Below are 12583 nucleotides of genomic sequence, written 5' to 3'. Positions count from 1 at the left end.
CAGGTATGTTGTTGAATTTATGAAAGTATATGGATTTAATAATTTTTTATGTTTAACATATATATAGCTTACATTCATTAAATAAATTGGCTTAAAAATGTTACATATTCGTTTCTATTCAAAAACGAAAATATAATAAATTATTTTAATTATGATGAATGTGTTAATTAATTTTATAATTGCATATAATAAATTATATGTTTGTTATTTTTATTTTTTAAGTTTTTTTAAAAGTAAAAATGTTGCATTTTTTTAAAGAGATAAATCACATTTTAATTAATTAGACAGGTTTTGGAATTATTGCCTTTAGCTTTTTTGCAAATATAGACTAAGTGAGTTTGAACCACGTTGAGAAATCATTTGCATTCTAAAACGGTTTTGAAGTTTATCCTTCTTCTAATTAAAAACGGAATGCGTGCAATATACTAATCTCTCTCCCATTGGTGTTGTAATAATATATAAAACCCCTCAATATAAATTTTTTTATTAATTAAGAACAAAATTCACATTTCATGAAGTTCTCCCACGTATATGCATTAATTCTTTAGTCATAAGCTCTTCATCTTTTACCCTATATTTAAAAGGTATACTCAAATTATGTTTTTTTTTTAATTGTTAGGTGTCTCTCCTTCCTGCTCCATACTTCCCTTTCTTTTTGTTAATTGTTTCCATCTTTTACTACCTATACATGCATGTACTGTCATTTCCCCTCCTATATTTTGCTTACTTTCTATCATATAGTTGATGCATCAAGCTTTCATAAATGGACCAAGCCCAAAAACTAAAATGGGAGATATAAGGATTAATTCTAGAAATCTCTTTCAACGTTTTTACTTTTTTAGTCCGAATTATAGGTGGGTTAACTGAAAAAAAGGTATATGATATAACCAACATTATTTTTAATAAAAAAAATTGATTTGGTCCAAACTATAAGGAAGTTAAGTGTTGGTTAGAAGAAAAAAATGGAGAATACTTCGAAAAGGTACTAAAGTATAAAGGTTAAAGTGTAATTTATCAATTTTCTTGCTTTTACAATGCAAAGTCAAACCTCACACTTTTTCTTTTTGGTCCACATTTTTTTAGTATGAAGAGTAATGTGTAATTTACTCTTTTTGTTGCCTTCATAATACAAATTAAATCTCTCTTCTTCTTCTTTTTTTTTCTTTTTTGTCCACTATTTTTGTGGTCCCTTTTTTTTTTCCTTGCTCCACCACTATTTGCAAGGCATAGTACTGGGGCAGACAGTAAAATAAATTGACTTAGTTACTTTATAGGTTCGATTTGTTAATTAAGTCATTAAATTTAGCTAATTCGTAAATTAAATAAGCTAAATTTTACAAAGTTGTACACGTTAAATAAATGAATTGATTTCGACTCAGGTATAATTCAACCCATTTAATTCGTATACTAGTTCGGTAAATATGTGTGTGATATGAAATAAAATACTATATAATATTTTATACATGTAAATTTTCAAAGTAAATAATATTTTTATTATGGTATTATAATTTTTTATTTTTAATTGAAATAAATAACACATATATATAATATCTTAAATCTCAATAAGATTTAAATTTAATTAGTATTGTTTTCTCTGAAGCTATCAATCGAAGGTCAATTATGGTATCCTGATTCCCGTTCATTTTTATCATTGGCTCATGTACTTCAAGCTAAAGAGTTAAATTATTTGTGAGCTTAAACTTCAAGCTAAAGAGTTAAATTATTTGTAAACTAAAAAATAAGTTTCAAATTGAACTTTAATTATATCAAATCAGATCAAACTTTTCTTAAAAAACAAACTTAACCAAATTTAACTCAATTTGAGTCATGTTTAACTTTAATCTTATTATTAATTAAAGAGTCTAAATCAATTAATTGAATAAAATATATAAATGCTATAAGGCTATAATATCATGCTCAATTCTGATGAATAAAAAAAAACTTCAATCCTACTAACACAGGATGAATTGAACCCATTATGAGGTGATAAAATGAACCCATCAATTGCTATGCTGCTCAACCTCTTTGTGCAAAGCCCAAAGCACAGAAATCAACTTGCTGCTACTTGATCCATCTTAACTAGCATTAGCAATAACGACACAAAGAATAATAATAACTACAAAGGTTAAGTATGACTTTGGTCTTCGAAATTTTGATCTGTATTGATTTTAGTTCTCCAAAATAATTTCATTGCGTTTGGTTCTTACAAATTTTAAAATTTTCCCTATATGTGAATTAAGACAAAATTTTACAAACTAATTTAATCAAATCATAATTTGGGATATGTTTGAATGTAAAAATCTTTATTTTATAAATTTTAAAATTATAAATATGTGTGAGTAATAGTAATATTTTTATTTAGTTTTTAATATTTAAATTTTCTTTATTCTCTCTACTTTAGGTTTTTTTTTACATTTACTGCTAAAATATTTTGTAAATGTTGCGACAGTTATATTCTTAAATAATTTGTTAATCAGTTATTCAACAATTTTTAAAGAATTAACAAATTAAAAAGTATTTAAAAAATATCATATTTAATATAATAGAAAAATTAGTGATAGTGTCAGTTCTGATAACCCAAGTGGTCACATGCGAGGCACATGGGTTTGTTTAATGAATTTTTTGAACACAATTATCCTTGTCTTTCTTCGTGTCTTCGTGAGCACACATAATGTTTATGGCAAAATCAAAACTGAAACATGGTGAACCAAAGAGGGAACATTCAGAATTTCAAAATCCACATAAACCAGCTACAAATTTTGGACAAACCCAGAAGACTCCACGTGGTAGAACACGATTGCCTCGTTGAGGTCGTTGAACACCGAGAACACGCCGGCAAGCCAACGCACAGACAACTTCTGGAGTCCGTTACGGCGTGGATGAGGGGTAATGGTGGCGACGGTGAGGAAGGAAGATAAGGGATTAGTTCGTGGGTGGTGGTGCTAGATCTGAAGGGTTTGGAATTAAGGGAAGAACATAAGGGTCTACATAAAAATGTGAACAATAGTTAACACCATTAGGTCAGGGAGGGTAAAGTAATGCAAAAATAAAGAGAATACGAGGATAATAAATCCAAATTACATTGACAAATGTAAAAAGAATGTGGCTACTAAAAATTTCTATTATGTATAGTAATAATTTTTAGTTGTTATTATATTAAATTAATTGTTTTAAAATTTAAAATAATAACAATATTATTGAAAAATTGACTAAATGATCATTTTGGATTCATTCATAAACATAAAGGATTAAATTGAAAATTATAAAACATAAAGATCAGAAATAAAATAAAATAGACCAAAATAATATTTTAACCTACTTTTAAATTAAAACAAAATAAAACGATTGATGCATTTTATAAAACCAAATTAAATATAAACTTAAAAAAAGTATGTTTTAATATATCTTAACATAGTAGCACTTTTTGTTGTCAAAAAAACTTAGTAGCTTTTTTTATGAAGAAAAGGGACAAACCCAAAAACAACTAAAAAAACCGTGAAAAAATACGTAGACAATGGGCTCCTAGTCACCATGCCAAGCAATGGACACTCCCTGCTAAATGACCCAAATTATCACATATGCATCATAAGCAAATATAATGAATCACGGTGTTTAAATTTATTTGTTAAAATAAATATTTATTTTAATAATATAAATAATTTTTTATTTTTTAGTTTTTTTATCTAAACTGTTTTTGTTTTAAAAAATATATTTTTATTATCTTAATAAACAAATCTTATCTGCTTCTTAAAAAAAGTTTTTTTAAAATTATTTTTATAAATTTTAAACAAACTCACTCAATATATTAACACAAAATCTAGCTTATATAACTGCATAGAATTTTTGCATATTGAGATCTCACGTAGTCACATAATTTTATCTTGAACGGAAAGGGAGTAAATTATAAATATAGATTCTTTTTTTTTAGAACTTACTTTTATTTTTATTTTTTTTCTTATTTCTCACTATCTTTTTCATTAAATCACATATTGTATTTACCACTTCTTTTTTTATCTTTCGTTCTTCACTCTATCTTTCTCCTCCTCCCCTCTAATGAAACCCAAAATGAGGTGTACTCTAACATCATTCTATTTAAATATCAAAAGCAACTCTCTTTTATTTTATTGGGTAACAAAAAGTAAAAAAGAATACATAACTAGTAGTGTTTTGAAATTCAAACATTAATGTCTCAATTTCATTGTGGCTAGTGACTTCTACTACGCGTCCCAGGGGCAGGAAGAGCCACGCGGGTGTCCTTAAATTTTATTTTATGTGCAACGGCTACATACTTAACTGTTATCATGTTATGATCCATTTTATTTCATCAAAGCCTCCCATCATTATGGTCTTGTACCTTGTGGTTGAAACCTTTAAAGGCATGTTGCACTCTGCCCACTTTTCCCTTTCCTTTTTCGTGTAATCATTTTTCTTTTAGACAAAACAAATGCATATAATTTTAAAAAAACAATAAAAATTATTTGGGTAAAATATTAGTATTTTAATCCATTATGTTTTCGCATTTTTCGGTTTTGGCCATTTGTGTTTTAAAAATCTTATTTTAATCTTTATGTTTGTAATTAGACCTAAATTAAAAAATTTCTTTTGTCAATTAAATAATAATATGACATTAATTTATTATTACTTTAATACATTTTCTGATGGTAGAAACCTATCAAAGATTATTTGTGTGAAACATTTAATAGATATTAAATACTCATATCTAATTAAATTGTTTAATACAAATTAAATAAGTACTTTAAAAACACATTGCAGTTTTGAACCAACAAAAAAATGAATTACCAAATTACGGAATAAAATTATATAAAATTAACATCACATCATCAATTAATTTAATAGACAAAATGACATTTACAAACATATAAGACCAATGTTACGCATGAACTAAGGATGCCATACACATAGGAAACACCAGCATCCATGGTGCAGAGGAAGGAAGAGACCAAGAGAAGGATAGTGAAACCTGTGATTACGTGTAGCAGGGGGGTAGAATTGGAAAACGCTTTTGCATATCAGCCTCAATCTTGCTTGCACTGATCCTGCATAACAGAATATCGTTATTAGATTTCTATTAGATTCCTTTTGGATTTGGATAGAATTTCATACAATCTGTTAGAAGGAATTAGCCTAAGACGGCTTTCCTAAGACGGCTTTCCGCACCCATCGCGGCCACTATGAATTCAGAGTGATGTCGTTTGGGTTGTGTAATGCGCCCTCTTCATTTCAATCCACAATGAACACTCTGTTTGGGCCATTTCTGAGACGTTTCATGATTGTTTTTTTTTACGATATCTTTGTGCATAGCGCTTCCTTCCAGGATCATCTTCAACATCTCGAAATTACGTTTCAGGTATTACTTCAGAATCAATTTGTGCTGAAATTATCTAAATGCTCTTTTGCTCAGACCCAGGTCGAATACTTGGGACACATAGTCTCCCAGCGCGGAGTTGAACCTATAGCTTCGAAGATATCTGTGATTCAGCAATGGCCGACACCGAGAACCACCAAAGCTTTGCGCAATTTCCTCGGCCACGCAGGGTTCTATCGTAGATTTATCCGGGGATACGCTACAATTGTGGCACCTCTAGTAAAGGCCACAATGAGTGAACCTCTTCAGTGGTCCTCATCAGCTCAGATTGCTTTTGACTGTCTTAAGGAAGCTCTGTCCACGGCGCCGGTCCTGGCCTTGCCAGACTTCACCAAACCTTTTACACTGGAGACGGACGCCTCCGGCGTCGGTATGGGCGCTGTGCTCTCTCAACAGGGCCATCCCTTGGCTTTCTTTAGTAAGCCATTTACGCAGAAACTCTTGCGTTCTTCGACGTACGTCCAGGAACTCTGTGCAATTACCACGGCGGTGAGGAAGTGGCGTCAATACTTACTCGGACACCACTTCACGATTATCACAGACCACCGCAGTCTCAAGGAATTGTTTGGTCAAGTAATACAAACTCCTGAACAACTCATGTACATGGCTTGATTGTTGGGATATGATTACGATATTGAGTATCGTTCTGGCACGTGTAATCAAGCCGCGGATTCCTTGTCACGCTTACCAGATCACAACGCTTCCCTGACGATGCTTCTCTCTGTCCCTTGCTTATCATTCCTCAAGGAGTTACGAACCCAGCTAAGTGCTAATGATGACTACAATAACCTTCGCCAGAATATTCTCCTGCACCCTCATAATTATTCAGATTACTCTGTCATGCAGGACCTTGTTCTTTATAAGTCTCGTATATGGCTTCCCCGGGAATTGCCACTCATTCAGACCCTTCTTCAGGAATTCCACTCTACCCCCACAGGTGGTCACGCCGACGTTACGAAAACCATAGCACGTCTTCTGGAAAATTTTTATTGGCCCAAGCTCCGAGAAGATGTGGTGTGTTTTGTAGCTCATTGTCAGGATTTTCAAATCACGAAATATGAGTCCAAGAAGACTGCAGGGCTCGTATGCCCTCTACCCACACCATATCGACCATGGGACGACTTGTCCATGGATTTTATTGTCGGCCTTCCGGTGTACAAAGGGAACACCGTAATTCTTGTTATCGTAGACAGATTCTCGAAGGGCATTCATTTGGGGATGTTACCCACCGCGCACACCGCTCACATGGTAGCTACACTCTTTATGAACATCGTGGTTAAGCTTCACGGTTTCCCTCGGAGTATAGTTTCTGATCGGGATCCGTTGTTCATAAGCCACTTTTGGAGAGACCTTTTCCGTCTAAGTGGGACGTTATTACGACTAAGCTCAGCCTACCATCCTCAGAGTGATGGTCAGACCGAGGTTCTTAATCGTGTTATTAAACAATACCTGAGAGCCTTTGTACACGAGAGGCAAGGAGCTTGGGGGAAATACCTTTCTTGGGTCGAATGGTCTCACAATTCAGCTTGGTCTGCTATCACGGGTTCAACCCCTTACGAGATCATGTATGGTCGAAAGCCCTTCACCTTTCCCGAATACCTTGCGGGCACTTCTAAAAATGATGTCGTGGATGAGTTATTAGTGGACAGGGAGACAAAATTTCACTCCATTCGAAAGAAGCTTCTCAAAGCTCAAGAAACTATGAAGAGGTATGCTGATGCTAAGCGCAGGGATGTAGTCTACCAACCCAATGATTGGGTCTTGGCCAAACTGCGGCCACGTTGATAGTTAACTGCCAAGGGTTCATCCGCACGTGGGGAGAAACTAGCTAAGCGTTATTACGGACCTTTAGGATCGTGGAATGCATTGGTGCGGCGGCATATCGGTTGCAATTGCCAGAAGGGGCCAGAGTCCACTCCGTATTTCATTGTTCTGTGCTCAAACCCTTCACGGGAACTATGGATTCGACTAATAGCTCCACCCTACCCCTGCAATTCAAAGAAGGACTCTCGGATCCTCCCCCATAGCTTGGGAAGTCCTCGTTCAGTGGGAAGGCTTATCACCTGACGAGGCATCGTGGGAGAACTGGCATCAACTGTGTCACGATTACCACCTTGAGGACAAGGTGGATTTTCAAGGGGCCAAGGATGTTACGCATGAACTAAGGATGCCATACACACAGGAAACACCAACATCCATGGTGCAGAGGAATGAAGAGACCAAGAGAAGGATAGTGAAACCTGCTTACCTGGCTGATTACGTGTAGCAGGGGGGTAGAATTGGAAGAACGCTTGTGCATATCAGCCTCAATCTTGCTTGCACTGATCCTGCATAACAGAATATCGTTATTAGATTTCTATTAGATTCCTTTTGGATTTGGATAGAATTTCATACAATCTGTTAGAAGGAATTAGCCTATATATAGCCATGTAAATAGTCAAAGCAGGAGAGGAGAAATAATACTTTTCCCTTTATCATCTTCTTCTTCCCTTTGCTGGAGGTTGCTGCCCTCGAAGTCAGCATCTTTCTCTTTTATCCCCTAACAACCAACATAAATGATCATTCTAGGTTCATTTACAAACATATAAGACCAACATAAGATTTTTAAAATATAAAGAATCAAAATATAATTAAGAAGGTAACTCAATTGATCGAGTTAGGTTGATGAATTATTGTAAATTTTCTTATACCTGTCGTTGATCTCTACTAATAAAAAAAGGACCAAAATAAAAAAGCTATGAATATAATAAATTAAAATAATATTTTAACTTATTTATTTTCTTAGTGGGGTTAAACATCCAATAAAGATTTTTTTTTCTATTCTCAATTTCATCTTAACATTTTCATTACTTTAATAGAACAAATAGTTATTGTGATTAAGCTTTAGACTGATATAGTACCTAGAGCACAATGCTAAACAATTAGTACTTTTTGACTCAAATATAAGCAAATATAAGCAATTAGGATTGAATTAATTGAAATGTTCTTATTTTTTTGTTTACCAAACTTAGACACTTTTTTTTCTATATTTGAGTTTAAAATATTTTTTGGATAAATAGTCACTTTTGTCCCTCAATGTGTAATTCGCTAACAAATGTGTTCCTAAAATATGAAAATACAAAATTTAGTCCTTGAAAGTGTAAAAAGTACAAAAAATATATCATGTTGTTAACTTCTGTCTGTCACCGTTAATAAAGTAGCCTACGTGGCACGAAGGGATAAATTTGTCACTAAAATGATTGTCAACGTGGATTGCCAGTATAGAGGCATATTTATCATAATATTTTTTAGACTTTTCGTCTCTCCACTCCGTTGGCAAATATGTCCCTGAAAGATGAAAATACAAAATTTAGTCCCTGAAAGCATAAAAAGTGGAACAAATATATTCGGACGTTAACAATATATTGTAACTAATTATTATTATTATTATTATTATTATTATTATTATTATTATTATTATTATTATTATTATTATTATTATTATTATTATGTGTTTGTAATTTACTGATCTTATTTGTTTAGTACTTATGCAATATATTTTTAAATTGCCTTTTAATATATATATTTTTATTATTTTGTATCACGATTAAGCGACGGTTGAAGTTAGTTACTTAGTTATGTTACTAGAAGTTATTGAAGTTAGTTACTAGGAGTTACTAGAAGTTGGTTATTCTCTATATTTGTATAAATAAACCACCTTTGTAATACCTTGATGAATGAATTCAAAAACTATCGGTCATATCTTTCATTCTTGATATGGTATCAGAAGTTTTTGCTTCCGTCCCTCTTTCTTCCTATGGAAGTTTTTTTTTTCTCTCATGACCATGGCTACCATTGATGATTCTAACCCCTTCATTCTTCATTCTTCCGACCATCCTGGCATTGCCTTGGTTTCACATCCTCTTACCGGTGACAACTACAATTCTTGGAAGAAAGCAATGTGCATGGCTCTTCATGGAAAGAACAAATATGGGTTTGTCGATGGTTCAATTCCTGAACCTGCTTTGGGTCACTCCACTCATGCTTTGTGGCATCGCAACGATAGTATCGTTTCTTAATTCTTTATCCAAAGAAATGTAAGTCGGGATCTTACATAGTTCTTCTGCCAAAGCAATCTGGGATGATCTTCAAAAACGTTTCGAACAACGAAATGGTCCTTTAATTTTTCAACTTAAGCATGAATTGATCACTCTGCAACAAGGTTCCATGTTTGTTTCCTCTTTCTACTCCAAGCTTCGTTCTCTGTGGGAGTCATTATCAGAACTGAAGCCCTCACATAGTTGCACATGTGGAGGAATTAAACCTTGGTGCGATTTTGAACAAATGGAGTATGCTATGCAGTTCTTGATGGGTTTGAACGAATCCTTCTCTACTATCAGAGGTCAAATTTTATCCATGGATCCCTTTCCCTCAGTAACTAAGGTTTTTTCCTTAGTTGTTCAAGAAGAAAAGCAAAAGGAAGTTGGTGCTTCCACCTCTGCTAGTGAAGTTTCACATATTTTTGCCTTGAAGCCTTCTTCTGTTGCACGCAATCATCCTACCAATCACTTCAAATGATCTTTCAAGAATCGCCCCTTGTGTGCTCATTGTGGTATGTTGGGTCATACGCAGGATCGTTGCTTCAAGTTGCATGGTTATCCTCCAAATTATAAAAGGACTAGTTTTTCCTTAGAAGTCAAGAAACATTCTTCATCTTCTGAACCACCACACAAGGTTGCTCAACAAGTATCTGTTGATATGTCTGACTCACCATCTTCCTCTGGTGACTCGGGTTCCCAATTTCAACTTACTGCCCATCAATATAGCCAATTGATGAATCTTTTAGAAAGTCATGCTACCAATGTTGTCATCCCTCAAGGTGTTTCTTCTGCCAGTGGTATGATCCTTTCTACATCCACTTCTAATTTTCTTCATGATTGTTGGCTTTTAGATTCTGGTGCCAGCATTCATATTTCTTGTTCCCTTCATCATTTTCAGTCTTACCAACTTGTTTTTGATAAAATTGTCACTCTGCCTAACAATGATGTTATACCTATCATTGCCATTGGTTCGGTTTGCTTAACCAATACCTTACTCTTGCATAATGTTGCCTACATTCCTAAATTCAAATTCAATTTAATTTCAGTTAGTGCTCTTCTAACCAATCCTAATTTGTCTATTTCTTTTTCCCAAAATGCATTTGATATTCAGGAGAAGCCAGCTTGCAAGAGGATTGGTAGAGGGGCTCTCATCCAAGGCCTTTATGTCTTAGATCTCAAGGACACTCTTGATTGCAAATTTACTTTTCCTGTTATCAATTCTCATACAAATTCCATTCCTTGTAAAAATGCTCATATTTGGCATTCTAGATCTGGTCATATCTCAGATAAAGTTTTCAAACATTTGAGTAATAAAATTGGTCTGCACCTTTCTCCTAATTTCTCTTCTTCTAATTGTTCTGTTTGTCCTCTTGCTAAATTTAGAAGATTATCTTTTCCTAACTCTAACCATTTATCTAAATTATCGTTTGACTTAATTCACTGTGATATATGGGGTCCCTATGCTCACCCTACCTATGAGGGAAGGAGATTTTTCCTTACAGTGGTTGATGATTGCTCAAGATTCACTTGGCTATTTCTGCTTAAGAACAAATCTGAAGTTTCAATCTATGTGCAACAATTTTTCACCATGGTTCAAACTCAGTTTGGTGTATCTATCAAATGCCTCAGATCTGATAATGCTAAAGAACTTGCCCTCTCTCAGTTTTTGGCTTCCATAGGCACTCTTCATCAATTTTCCTGTGTTGAAAGGCCAGAACAAAATTCAGTAGTGGAAAGGAAGCATCAACATCTGCTCAATGTAGCACGAGCTTTGTTTTTTCAGTCTAAAGTTCCTATCTCATTCTGAGGTGATTGTGTTATCACTGCATGTTTTCTTATCAACAGAACCCCTTCACCATTACTGCAACACTGCCCACCCTACAATATTTTGTTCAAAAAGGAACCTGACTATCATGCCTTAAGAAGTTTTGGTTGTTTGGCATTTGCTTCCACTCTTCCATCATCAAGGAACAAGTTTCCTCCTCGAGAAGTGCCTGCCATTTTTGTTGGCTATCCCCAAGGTTATAAATGATACAAATTGTATAGCCTAGACACTAAGAAATTTTTTGTGTCTAGAGATGTTGTCTTTCATGAATCCATTTTTCCTTTTCAAACCATTTCATAGCCTCAAGTCATTCCGGATCCTTTACTTGATTTGGTTATTCTCATTCCCATAACTAATACCTTACCTAACCCTGACCAGACTAGTCGCCAATCACCACAACCAACTAATCGCTTTAACCATTACCCAACTGATTCATCTTCAATCCCTGGCTTAGATCATCCTCACACTTTGCCCTCTGTCACCTTAAGAAGGAGTACACGCCACTCTAAGCATCCCTTATACTTGTCTGATTATGTAATATCACAATCTCAGGCTGCATATCCCATCCAACATCATTGTTCCCTATTGCCTCTTAGCCCTCCTTACAGAACTTTCATTAATCACATATCCTCTGTCTATGAACCTCAGTTCTATCATCAAGTTGTTCCTTATCCTGAATGGCATTGAGCAATGCATGAGGAAATCCAAGCTCTTGAAGCAAATTCCACTTGGACACTTGTTCCATTACCACCTGGTAAGCATTATATAGGATGTCGATGGGTGTATAAAGTTAAATACAAAATGGATGGCTCTGTAGATAGATACAAAGCACGTTTGGTTGCCAAAGGTTATACACAACAAGCTGGGATCGATTTCTCTGATACATTCTCTCCAGTAGCCAAACTTACCACTATGAGAGTTCTGCTTTGTGTTGCTGCTGCTAGAAACTGGTGCCTCCTACAATTGGATGTTAACAATGCTTTTTTGAATGGTGATTTGTTTGAAGAAGTTTATATGAAACTTCCCAAGGGATACAAGTCATCCTATCCTTCATTGGTATGCAAATTGAACAAATCATTATATGGCCTAAAACAAGCCTCTAGACAATGGTTCTGTAAGTTCTCTCCACTACTCTTCTTAGTCATGGATTCCATCAATCCAAACATGATTACTCCCTTTTTACCATTGGCTTAGGCAATTCCTTAGTCATTTTACTAGTATATGTAGATGACATCATCCTGTTAGGGCCCAATATTGCCTCCGTTCAAGTTGTTCAGGCCAAATTACAGTCTT

The sequence above is a fragment of the Glycine max genome, chromosome 3 (assembly GCF_000004515.6).
Source record: "Glycine max cultivar Williams 82 chromosome 3, Glycine_max_v4.0, whole genome shotgun sequence".
In the NCBI taxonomy this organism is placed as follows: Eukaryota; Viridiplantae; Streptophyta; class Magnoliopsida; order Fabales; family Fabaceae; genus Glycine; species Glycine max.
The sequence above is the reverse complement of the archived record's forward strand: the minus strand, read 5'-3'. Positions refer to the sequence as shown.